The sequence below is a fragment of the Mercenaria mercenaria genome, chromosome 5, assembly GCF_021730395.1.
Source record: "Mercenaria mercenaria strain notata chromosome 5, MADL_Memer_1, whole genome shotgun sequence".
NCBI lineage: Eukaryota > Metazoa > Mollusca > Bivalvia > Venerida > Veneridae > Mercenaria > Mercenaria mercenaria.
In genome coordinates, this window is record NC_069365.1 from 87412349 (window position 1) to 87424244 (window position 11896).

Consider the following 11896-nt stretch of genomic DNA (forward strand, 5'->3'; position numbering starts at 1 on the left):
TTTTGCACATATACACATTGATTGGACCTCTCAACCAAATTTCATACCTTATTTTAGGGATTTTTAAGACAATACATTTTCAAAAGTTTGTTGAATGTGTTTTGATATTTAAGTGCATTGTAGTTCATGAATACCAAGTTAAAAATTAATAATGGCAACATTTCTAGGCCCTTATTGTAAGCCACTAGACTTCTGTAACGATAAATGTTTAATGTATTAAGGGGAATATACTCTTTTAGTTTTGGAATGTGGCATTCCTTGACCACCGTATCTTTTCTTATGCACTACTTTGTAAACAAACTAAATAATGTGTTTTAGCTTACATATGCGAAATGAAAAGCAAGACAGTGACCATATTTCACATTCTTTCTTTAAATTAGAATCTGTAGGACATTGATAAATGTTTGGACAAAGTGAAGCACTATTATTTTCGCACCAAAAAGTCTTAATTGTTGACTTTGAATGTACACAATAAGTCTTATGTAATTCAACAATAACTTTCTTGTTTCAGTTTTCTCATTTTTATTTTAGTGAGCAATCCTTTATGTACTTATAACAGTTGAAACAGTATCCATTTCATGTACCAAAACCTTGTACTTTTTGGCAGGTAAATTTTATCATACCCCACCCACTTTTTTCTAATTTCAAAGTATGCGTCCCCTTAAGTCTTCAATTTAGACTTGGAAGTAAGGACAACAAAATATCGCCATAAATCTGTTTTGATGACTACTGTGCACAATTTTCTGGAGCTATTTTGCAAGTCTTGGTTAACAGAGATCCGTGAAGTTTAATGATATATTTCTGTCTCTATCCAATATAATTTAAAACCAATGCATGTATCATACTTTAAATACGGAATTTTGTTTTCCCATAAATTCAACTGAAAGGTTGGTTTTACTTCATGTTCTAGGATAAACAAATCTCAACAAAATAAACCAGGCTGATAGAATGAGATGGCAGAAAGTCGAAGCAAACTGGCTTAAAAATGGCAGTTTTTAGCTATTTAACACATCAAATTGGTGTAACAGTAAAAGAAATGACAGCCAACAAGCCATTTTTCAAAGCACTTGCGCATTAAACATAAAACAAATTACAGAAACATAAAGTAAATGGAGAGTGAAAACTAAACACTAATACTGTACATTGTACTGGCAAGCAGGCACGGAGATTCATTGGATCCAGCATACAAAATTTCATTGTGAACACAACTAAGGTAAACATCTCATCTGTTTACAGCTTCCTTAAGTTTTTCTTCTTTCTGCAGAAATTTCATTATTTTTGTCGTTGCTGTTACATTTTTACATTATCAAAATAAGACGAAGAAATATATCCGCCAAATAAAAAAATGTCACAAGAACATATCAAAAGCCTCCATGCAAGAAGACAAACATATAAAAACTTAATTTTTCCAGAGAAGGAAGTTTCATTTTATCAAAATAATGCAAAAAGCCGAAATTACAAAAATAAAGAATTTGCCACTTTGACATCAGACTTCAAAGATGGTAGAGTCATTCCAGCTTGCATAGAAGACGCTGGTTTCTGGCAAATTTTCTTGTTAACATTTATTCTCCCATCTGTGGAACAATGTTTCATCAAATGATCAAATTAAGCTTTTCTGATTATTGTATAAGAGATCCACCAATTCCAAAAGATGTTCTAAATGTATTTCTTCTGTGTAATGATGTATAAACCAGAAGTTACCAAAAACAGAATGCTCAACATTTCAAATGGTGACTGCAAATATGAGAAATTCAGTAGAAAAAAGTGCTAGTAATGAATGGCCATTCTTTGTGGGTTCTAAAGTAATATAAAATCTCCAACAAAGAATGTCACTAATGTTCCTCCCTTTATGTCTGACATTAAAGAAATAAAAATATATTTTCCTCACACTTTTATCATACTGTCATACTCTTCCATTAAAAAATGAAATTTTTAACACAACATAAAATACAGAACATAAAATATTACAAGTTACAATAAGAAGCTACTAATACCCAAGTCACACATACGGCGCGGATAGCTACGTCTAGCCACGGATAGAAACGTAGTAATCCGTATCGATCCGTACCTGAGCCGTATCTTAAAGTAGTAACCCATATCAATCTGTACGGCTCAGGTACGGATTGATATGGATTGATACGGATTACTACGTTTCTATCCGTAGCTAAACGTAGCTATCCGCGCTGTATACATGTGTGATTGTGGTATAACATAAAGGGTTTAATCACCTAAGGGCAAAATTAAAGTGGATAACTACACCAGCATAAGCAGTTTACCCCTTTTTGCACAAAGGTGATGGTTTGTTTAGTAACATATTGCCCTTTGTTATTGGAAAAAAACTACATTCACCTTGTAGGCAAACTATAATTATAGAATTGATAACTAAATAAGTACTATCATACTTTTTCACCTTACCAAAACATTAATATATCACTTAGAAATGAGGTGACTTCTGCTCTTCTTACTTTACCATATTCAACAAACTTTTAAATATATGTCAATTACTTTATGTTTGCTAAGAAATGGTCTGAAACTCTAAATAGTTCAAGAATGCAATTAAAATGTATCTTAGGTTGTAGCATATAAATGGAACAATATAAAACAACCAAACTTTAATTTTAATTTTAAGAACTGTTTGATAGAGTCCTAGTTACATTTTAGTGATATACAAATGTCTATTATAACATGCAACAGTATGACACAGACTAGCAGACAGATAGTAATACAGTTAACATATACAGTAATATATAAAGATTGTCTAATTTTTCAATTTCATTATGTATTATACTATAATATCAACCATTTCATTTCTTTTCTGACAGACTTTCTATTGTGTGAATCATTAATGTCCATGAGTCACTAATATGAAATTAAATACAAACAAGAGGGCCAAGATGGCCCTAGGTCGCTCACCTAAGAAGCACTCCATAACAGTGTAAAACATGTTTGACCTAGTGATTTCATGGAAACAAATATTCTGACCAATTTTCATTAAGACTGGACCAAAAAATTGGTCTCTTGCGATAAAACAAGCATTTTCTTAGATATGACCTAGTTTTTGACCCTAGATGACCCATGTTCAAACTCGATCTAGATTTTATCAAGGCAATCATTCTGACCAAAATTTATGAAGATCAATTGAAAAATACATCCTCTATTGCATACACAATGTTTTTTCTTCGATTTGACCTAGTGACCTAGTTTTTGACCCCAGATGACCCATTTTCGAACTCGGCCTAGATTTTATCAAGGTAATCATTCTGGCTAAATTTCATGAAGATCAGTTGAAAAATACAGCCTCTACTGCATACACAAGGTTTTTCTTTGATTTGACCTAGTGACCTAGTTTTTGACCCCAGATGACCCATTTTCGAACTTGGTCTAAATTTCATCAAGGTAATCATTCTGACCAAAATTCATGAAGATCAATTGAAAAATACATTCTCTGTCGCATACACAAGGTTTTTCCTTGATTTGACCTAGTGACCTAGTTTTTGACCCAAGATGACCCATTTTCAAACTCGGCCTAGACTTCATCAAGGTAATCATTCTGACCAAAATTCATGAAGATCAATTGAAAAAATATTGCCTCTATCGCATACACAAGGTTTTTCTTTGATTTGATCTAGTGACCTAGTTTTTGACCCGAGATGACCCATTTTCAAACTCGGCCTAGATATCATCAAGGCAATCATTCTGACCAATATTCATGAAGATCAATTGAAAAATACAGCCTCTATCGCATACACAAGGTTTTTCTTTGATTTGACCTAGTGACCTAGTTTTTGATCCGAGATGACCCATTTTCGAACTCGGCCTAGATTTCATCAAGGTTATCATTCTGACTAACATTCATGAAAAAGAATTGAAAAATACAGCCTCTATCGCATACACAAGGTTTTTCTTTGATTTGATCTAGTTTTTGACCCGAGATAACCCATTTCCGAACTTGGCTTAGATTTCATCAAGGTTATCATTCTGACCAATACTCATGAAGATTAATTGAAAAATACAGCCTCTATCGCATACACAAGGTTTTTCTTTGATTCGACCTAGTGACCTAGTTTTTGACCCGAGATGACCCATTTTCGAACTCGGCCTAGATTTCATCAAGGCAATCATTCTGACCAATATTCATATAGATCAATTGAAAAATACAGCCTCTATCGCATACACAAGGTTTTTCTTTGATTTGATCTAGTGACCTAGTTTTTGACCCGAGATGATCCATTTTCAAACTCGGCCTAGATATCATCAAGGTTATCATTCTGACCAATATTCATGAAGATTAATTGAAAAATACAGCCTCTATCGCATACACAAGGTTTTTCTTTGATTTGACCTAGTGACCTAGTTTTTGACCCGAGATGACCCATTTTCGAACTCGGCCTAGATTTCATCAAGGTGATCATTCTGACCAAAATTCATGAAGATCAGTTGAAAAATACAGCCTCTATTGCATACACAAGCTAAATGTTGACGAACGACAGACAGACAGACGACAGACAGACAGACGACGGACGCCGGACTTCGAGCGATCAGAAAAACTCACCTCAGGTGAGCTAACAAGAAATGTTTTCTGTGATTTGTTAAGTGGAAATCTACGAATTCAAATCTCAAAGAAATAACCCTTTTGGACAAAACCTTGTAAAGTGAAAAGTAATTGGCCTGCACTATCTAACTCTGTGGGAACCAAGAAATTCAGTTTTTTTGACGATTTCAACGGATTTTAGTCTGAGAGACTTTAAATCACATAATGTAAACATTCATAGCTCTTCCTTGCCTACTTTCACTATAGGTCTTGGGAATTCCAACTGTCTTAATTTCTCACATGACAATAAGTAAATCGAATGATTTATTGAGTGTAATAATGTGGAGAAGTGTATGAATGGAAGAAAGATAAGACCTGAAGTATGATCCGACTGTTTTAATGTTATTGCACATAAATTTGTTTAAAACCAAAATGCCAACAATATGATATCTACAAAAGCACTAAATATAATTTTTTTTTTTATAATTTTGATTCAACCAATAACTTTTGGCATGTTTAAATAATAGTTTCTATCATTATATATCATTATTAATTAAATAATAAAGCAAAAGTCTGGTTATATTGTTTTGATTGAACATTAATAACAATTATTGTTATTGAAGTGAAGACAGAAGAAAAAATCATACTTCAGCACACACAAAAAATTAATTGAACTAAGCTAATAAATGGAAATTTGGTGCATGGGTAAGGTTTGGGAGAATGTTAAAAAAAAAATGGAAAAAAAAAATGATTTAAATAAAGGGAGATAATATTTTACAATATAAGTAAATTAATTTGTTATATATACATGCATTATATTTAATTCTGATTGCTTATTGTTTTGTCTGCAGTAATAAAAATAGGCCGACTTTTAATTTGGGTTCATATTAACAAAAGTTTATTTGTTACAGATTCTAAGTATGTATATATTCAATTTTTGAAACTGTTCAACTGTTAATAGAAGAGAAATGCAGTATATAGAGATTGCATTTGTTATTCTGTTGTGCAGGAAGGTCCGCCTCCATTGCTTAGTACCCACCATCTCAATTTGTCACATGGTATGAGGGGTTGTGAGAGATCAGGCCTTCATTACCTCTGGATGGCACCTAAAACCTGGTTGTGGCCGAGATAGGATTGGCTCCAATGGTGTCCCTTGACCTTTGTTTTGTCAGAATTTTAGCGCACCTGAACTAAATCACCATGCGACTTCACTGTTTAATACCCTTTAAGTCCCGGTTCTTGGTCAAGGTCACAGGGGCTGGAAATCTGAAAACAGTTTCTACCAAGTAACTGTTTTTATACGCCCGCTTTGAAAAAAAAAAACAACAGGTGTATTTTGTGATGTTGTGCGCATCTGTGTCGGTTATAATTCGTGCTTGGGGCATATTTTTTTTTAACCATTAAAAGTATCAACTTTAAATCTGGTATACTGGTACAGAGAACATGAACCATAGGTTCAAGGTCAAGGTCACAATTTGAGTCGAAACCATCATATATAGTGTCTTGAGCATAACTTGTCTGTACATCTGTCGGCCATAATTTGTGTCCGAAGCATAGTTTTATAACCATTCAATGTATTGACTTCGTACTAATTACTTGGGTTGTATTTCGTGTTCAGAGAATTACTTAACAAATACTTTAATTTGTGCAGAACCGTGTGTATTGCTGTGGGCGACTGAGGTATATAATTACAGGTTATTAGCTTTTTATCGGGAAATATGCACGAGTTCTTCAGCGAAAATATTGCGCGACTTTAGGAGCGCAATATTCTTCCGCTGAAGAACAAGTGCATATTTCCCGATGCAAAGATAATAACCTTTTTATTACATATGCATCTACACGTATAAATATTATGTAAATATCATAAATATGTTCAATAGCCTGAATAGGATTGACAATACTGAACTAAATAGATAACAAGAGGGTCATGATGACCCTGGATCGCTCACCAGAGTAATATGAGCTACATGTTTCAAATGTCAGACTGATGGTAAAATATTAAGAAAGTCAGTAGGTCATATTCATGGTTAATGAAATTCAGTTTTATGATTAATGTGCAAAACTGTGTATGTCATCACAATTTCAAGGCTGTATCTTAAAAAACAGAAAAGTAAGTCAGTAGGTCAAGGTCACAGTTAAGTGACATCATATTACTTGGGGTCATCAGGTAATTATAATTAAACAGTCTTGGAAATAGGATCAGATGATTTTTTAAGTATTTTTTCCTATATAACTCGCATAATAACTAAGTAACCCCAGGGCGGGCCTCTTTTAACCCTAGGGGTATAATTTGAATAATTTTGATAGAGGACTACTAGACAATGCATCATACCAAATATCAAAAGCCTAGGTCATATGGTTTCAGACAAGAAGATTTTTAAAGTTTTTTCCTATATAAGTCTATATAAAACTTTGGACCCCCAGGTCAGGGCCTCTTTTCACCCCAGGGGTACAATTTGAACAATTTTGGTCGAGGACCATAAGACAATGCTTCAAACCAAATATCAAAGGTCTAAGTGTTGTGGTTTCAGAGAAGAAGATTTTAAACTTTTTTTCCTATATAAGTCTATGTAAAATTTGGAACCCCGGGGCAGGGCCATATTTGACCCTAGGGGGATAATTTGAACAATCTTGGTAGAGGACCACTAGATGATGCTACATACCAAATATCAAAGCCCTAGGCCATGTGGTTTTGTACTCTAAATTTTCAAAGTTTTCCCTATATTAGTCTAAATAAACCATGTGACCCCCGGGGTGGGGCCATATTTGACCCTAGGGGATTAATTTGAATAATTTTGATAAAGGACCACTAGATGATGCTACACACCAGATATCAAAGCCCTAGGCCCTGTGGTTTTGGACAAGAAGATTTTCAAAGTTTTCCCAATACAAGTCTATATAAACCATGTGACCCCCGGGGCGGGGTCATATTTGACCCTAGGGGAATAATTTGAACAATATTGGTAGAGGACCACTAGATGATGCTACACACCAGATATCAGAGCCCTAGGCCCTGTGGTTTTGGACAAGAAGATTTTTAAAGTTTTTCCTTTTGCTTTTGGTTGCCATGGCAACCAGAGTACTGCAAGGAATTCAATTCTTTGAACAGTTTTTAAAGGGGGCCACCCAAGGATCATTCCTGTGAAGTTTGGTGTAATTCTGCCCAGTGGTTTTCAAGATCTTTTTAGAAAATGTTGACGGACACACGACGCACATTGAGCGGTCACAAAAGCTCACCATGAGCCTTTGGCTCAGGTGAGCTAAAAATAGTGCAACAACACACACTGAATTAGGTCATGCACCCAATATGAAATTCAGAGTCAGTGTATGGAAAAATATTTACGTTTCTGGTACCAATATAACTTAACGGGGAATAGAAACGAGTATGTAATAACATTAAATAGGCAATATTAAATCTGACATAGTGATGACTTGCCAGTCACTGATGCATTTTCGTTAATATATTTAGTCTTTGATTGCACAGATGAACAAAGTTACTGTCTGGATAGCTTACTGCAGTATCCAGTGGATAAAGTTTTCAGCAAACATGCCAAAAGTAGTCATTGTATAGTTCTATGTTACAATATTGTTGCAAGTCTGCAAATTTTATTAGCCTACATTGACTTCTGACTTTGTGTTATGGCTCCAAACTGACAAATCATAGATCTATTGGAAAAGTCATCTGATAAATATCACTTATTTATCATTATTTTTCATATATTTAAAACCAAGGCAACATTCTAGTATGTAATAAAATTTTATTGCATAATATTTCTTTATATGGTATAAAAATGACAAAGTCACAATACAAAATATTTCTAAGCTACTAAAATGATGAAACTACATGATGAATGAAATATGCGAAACTAAATGAGCCGCACCATGAGAAAACCAACATAGTGGCTTTGCGACCAGCATGGATCCAGACCAGCCTGCGCATTCGCGCAATCTGGTCAGGATCAAGCTGTTCACTTTCAAAATCTATTGCAATTAGAGAAACTGTTAGTGAACAGCATGGATCCTGACCAGACTGCGTGATTGCGCAGGCTGGTCTGGATCAATGCTGGTCGAAAACGCACTATGTTGGTTTTCTCATGGCGCGGCTCAAAAATGCCACAAACATCAAATGGAAGACATAAGCACACTATCTTAAATACTTGCCATCATTTATCCACTCTACAACCTAGGCAAAAGGTCACTTTCCGGTGTCCTGTGGATGAAAGGCTGGTGAGATAAATGTAATTGGGTTGATATTCAGTTTTTATGTCTTCAATTTAGACTTGGTAAAGACAACAAAATATCGCCATAAATCTGTTTTGATGACTACTGTGCACAATTTTCTGTAGTTATTTTGCAAGTCTTGATTAACAGAGACCCATGAAGTTTAATGATATTCCTCTGTCTCTATCCTATGTAATTTAAAACCAATGCAAGTATCACACTTTAAATACAGAACTTGTTTTCCCATAAATTTAACTGAAAAGTTGGTTTTACTTCATGTCTATCAGAAATCTAGGATAAACAAATACAACATCAACAAAATTAAACCAAACTGACGTAATGAGATGGCAGAAAATCAAAGCAAACTGGCTTTAAAATGGCAGTTTTTAGCTATTTAACACATTAAATTGGTGTAGTAGTAAAAGAAATGACAGCCAACAAGCCATTTTTCAAAGCACTTGCACAAAAAAACATAAAACAAATTACAGAAACATAAAGTAAATGGATAGTGAAAACTAAACACTAATACTGAACGTTGTACTGGCAAGCAGGCACGGAGATTCATTGGATCCAGCATACAAATGTCTTTGTGAACACAACTAAGGTAAACATCTTATCTGCTTACTGCTTCCAGAATTTTTTCTTCTTTCTGCAGAAATTTCATTACTTCTGTCACTTTTCTTACATTTCCAAGGTGACATTTTTAAATTATCAAAATAAGACCAAGAAATATATGTGCCAAATAAAAAATGTCACAAGAACATATCAAAAGCCTCCCTGCAAGAAGACAAACATACAAAAACTTAATTTTTCTGGAGAATGAGGTTTTATTTTCTTAAAATGATGAAAAAAAAAAAAAAATTACAAAAATAAAGAATTTGCCACTTTGACACCAGACTTTATTCATTCCAGCTTGCACAGAAGGTGCTGGTTTCTGGCAAATTTTCTTGTTTACATTTATTCTCCCATCTGTGGAACAATGTTTAATCAAATGATCGCATAAAGCTTTTCTGATTATTGTATAAACGATCCATCGATTTCTAAAGTTGTTCTAAAAACCAGAAATTACCAAAAACAGCAGGCTCAGCTTTTCAAATGGTGACTGCAGATATGAAATATTGAGTGGGAAAAAAGTGCCAGTTAAGCATGGCGATTCTTGGTGGGTTCTAAAGAAATGTCACATCTACAACAAAGAATGTCACAAATGTTCCTTCCTTTATGTCTGACATTAAAGAAATATAAACATATTTTTTCTGCAGTGGCTCACACTTTTATCATACTGTCATACTCTTCTATTAACAAGAGCACCGCCTTGCGGGTGCTGACGCTCATCTGATTTTTTTTGTGTAATAGAAATATTGTCCTACCCATGATTTTCTAAGTCTAAAAAGGGCCATCATTCTTGCAAAAAGCAGGTTAGAGTTATGTTTCTTGATGTTCAGTGTCCACTTATGATGGTGAAAAACTGTTGCAAGTTTTAAAGCAATAGCTTTAATAGTTTATGAGAAAAGTTGACTTAAACATAATACTCAACCAAGAAAATGATTTTCTAAGTCCAAAAGGGGCAATAATTATTGCAAAAAGCAGGATGGAGTTATGTTGCTTGCTGTACAGGGTCAGCTTATGATGGTGAACAAGTGTTGCAAGTTTCAAAGCAATAGCTTTGATAGTTTAAGAGAAAAAGTTGACCTAAACATAAAACTTAACCAAGAAATCTGATATTTTCTAAGTCAAAAGGGGCCATAAATCTTGCAAAAAGCAGGAGGAGTTATGTTTCTTGCTGTACAGGGTCAACTTATGATGGTAAACAAGTGTTGCAGGGTTTTAAAGCAATAGCTTTGATAGTTTAGGATAAAAGCTGACCTAAACATAAAACTTAACCAAGAAAACTGATTTTCTAAGTCCAAAAGGGGCAATAAATCTTGCAAAAAGCAAGATGGAGTTATGATTCTTGACGTACAGGGTCTGTTATGATGGTGAACAAGTATTCCAAGTTTCAAAGCAATAGCTTTGATAGTTTAGGAGAAAAGTTGACCTAAACATAAAACTTAACCAAGAAATCTGATATTTTCTAAGTACAAAAGGGGCCATAAATCTTGCAAAAAGCAAGATGGAGTTATGTTTCTTGCTATACAGGGTCAGCTTATGATGGTGAACAAGTATTCCAAGTTTCAAAGCAATAGCTTTGATAGTTTAGGAGAAAAGCTGACCTAAACATAAAACTTAACCAGGCAACGCGACGCGACGCCGACGCGACACCCACGCGACGCCGACGCGACACCGCTCAAGTGATGACAATAACTCATCATTTTTTTTCAAAAAATCAGATGAGCTAAAACTAATTTTTTAACATATAAAATGCAGAACAAAAAATATTACAAGTTACAATAACAAGCTACTAACATAACCGGCTTCATCACATCAGCGCAAAAAGTGGGTAACTGCACTTATCCTGTTTTGCGCCGAGACGATGGTTTGTTTAATAACATACTGCCTATAGTATTGTTATTTGAAAAAAACAAGAGCACCGCCTTGCGGGTGCTGACGCTCATCTGATTTTTTTTGTGTAATAGAAATATTGTCCTACCCATGATTTTCTAAGTCTAAAAAGGGCCATCATTCTTGCAAAAAGCAGGTTAGAGTTATGTTTCTTGATGTTCAGTGTCCACTTATGATGGTGAAAAACTGTTGCAAGTTTTAAAGCAATAGCTTTGATAGTTTATGAGAAAAGTTGACTTAAACATAATACTCAACCAAGAAAATTATTTTCTAAGTCCAAAAAGGGCAATAATTATTGCAAAAAGCAGGATGGAGTTATGTTGCTTGCTGTACAGGGTCAGCTTATGATGGTCAACAAGTGTTGCAAGTTTCAAAGCAATAGCTTTGATAGTTTAAGAGAAAAAGTTGACCTAAACATAAAACTTAACCAAGAAATCTGATATTTTCTAAGTCCAAAAGGGGCCATAAATCTTGCAAAAAGCAGGATGGAGTTATGTTTCTTGCTGTACAGGGTCAACTGATGATGGTGAACAAGTGTTGCAAGTTTTAAAGCAATAGCTTTGATAGTTAAGGATAAAAGCTGACCTAAACATAAAACTTAACCAAGAAAACTGATTTTCTAAGTCCAAAAGGGGCAATAAATCT